The sequence below is a fragment of the Mauremys mutica genome, unplaced genomic scaffold (assembly GCF_020497125.1).
Source record: "Mauremys mutica isolate MM-2020 ecotype Southern unplaced genomic scaffold, ASM2049712v1 000789F_np12_obj, whole genome shotgun sequence".
NCBI classification, from domain to species: Eukaryota; Metazoa; Chordata; order Testudines; family Geoemydidae; genus Mauremys; species Mauremys mutica.
Window position 1 is genome coordinate 128,595 of NW_025423052.1, and position 1,850 is coordinate 130,444.

The window sequence follows — 1,850 nt, forward strand, 5'->3', positions numbered from 1 at the left end:
TGTTAACCCCAGGCCTTTAGTTGAAAGGTCGCGTCTCTCGCCTTTCCCCCATGAACTGAAGCGCAGCATTAAAGAGATCCAAAGATTGGCCAATGGCATTTTCAAGTGCTAAAATAGCAAGCGATGTCAGTCTCTCATTGGCCATCAGTGACTGAAGATGTGGTTTAATGAGCCGGAGCTTGAAGGCGAGGGTGGCTCTGTCCACTGCCTTCCGTTGCGCTGCTGGGCACCAAGTCCCTGGTGGCCAATATGTGACGCTGGGAGAAGAGAGTGGGGTGGCAAGTGGTGGCAGGACTTTTGCCACCAGGGTCTAGCTGCCCAACTTCCTCCTGGTACTGCTGGCCCCCCGTCGCCTTCAGGTAACGCAGGAACTAAGGCAGGAATAGGGCGAGGAAGCGAGTAAAGCCGAGCAAGGAAGGCAAAAGTTAATCTTGTCTTCATGGGCCGCTCGCAATGACGTCCTTTTTCTGTGCCACAGCTGACAACAACATCCCAGACAGAAAAGCAGGAGGCCAAAAAGAAACCGAGCAGCTGCTGAAGTAGTTCAGTTGGGAGCGTGCTAGACTAACAGGCTCTTCTATCCCCCTTTGTGCACGGGTGGGATGTTTTCTGAAAGTGCAGCAGTGCCTTTAACTGCCACGAGTCCCTCATTTCAGGCTATGCAGCAGGAAAAAACAGCATGGGCTTCTGCACCGAGTTGGCCCACCTGACCTTTCATTCTTCTCTTGCTCTTTGTCAGCAAGGGGAAGAAAAAGCAGCTCTCCCTCAAGCTGGAGTCACAAGGGCGACGTAAGGACGACTTCCTGAGTGCCCGCTCCAGTCCTCTGCTCTGCCAGCTGACCCATCGAAGGGCTGTCACCACTTTCTCCAGGTTTGTCCATCAGTCTGTGTGAGGGTGAGCAACAGCCAAGCAGATGGAGTTTCTGTAGTGTAGTGGTTATCACGTTTGCCTAACACGCAAAAGGTCCCTGGTTCAAAACCAGGCAGAAACATGCTGGCTTCCTTTTGCCAGATCCCCTTGCTGTTCAGGAAGGCCTCCTCCTTCTCCTGTTGGCCTGTCTGTGGGATAACTCCAACCGCTGCATGAGAGAGGGTGCTGACAGCAGTGGAGAAAGCACCTTGGCGTCAGGCTGGAGAACCTAGAGGAGTGCGGCGTGTTACTTTTTGGAGGCTTGTGGCTTGGCCTCCTCTGCCCTGGGAGGTTGGCCGGTGGAGGCCGGCTCTTCCTGCTGGCCTCCTCTGCATGACTTGCCAAAGGAGGAAGTGAGGCAGGAATGGGGCAAAAGAGGAAAGTCGAACTGAGGAAGGCAGGGCAGAAAGTAAGCACCTCAGTGCGGCTAAGTGGGGTTAGTAGAGCATCACCATTCGTTCTGCAAAGCCGGGGGAGGTGATCTTGGCTGCTGGGAGGCAGAATCCTGTGCCTGCCTGTTGGCTTCCCAGGGATGGCTCCTTGCAGCCCAGGAGAAGCGGGGTTCTGGGGGGACGGAAAAGCAGCAATGGCGAGGCTGAGTGGGCTCCTTTCTGGCCGAGATGGTGGGTCTGGGAGTTGCCTGTAAGCCATAAGTGGACTTGGTGCAGTGAAAACCGCTGCTCCATTCTGGCTGACCTGGGGTCGCCATTGATGACATGGGAGTGGGGGCAGGGCGCTGGCTGTGAGCAAATGGGATCCAGGAAGCCCCAGCCTGCCCCTCCAGGGGCCGAGTCGTCTTCTTCTCTCCTGCCATGGGGAGCCCGGCCTTAAGCCTGCCCAGCATGCACTGCAGCTCGAGCATTAAGCCTTCCTGTGGCATAACCGAACTACGGCCTAGTGTAATAAGGTGTAAAGTTTAGATTGTGAATTTATCTTTAAT

General features: G+C 55.1%; 1 non-coding gene across 1 annotated transcript; it reads left to right on the forward strand.

Annotated features, from left to right (window-relative positions):
- Positions 1 to 919: 919 nt before the first annotated feature.
- On the forward strand, positions 920 to 992 carry TRNAV-AAC. Its single transcript has one exon. It is a non-coding gene; the product is annotated as a tRNA-Val (tRNA).
- Positions 993 to 1,850: the final 858 nt, after the last annotated feature.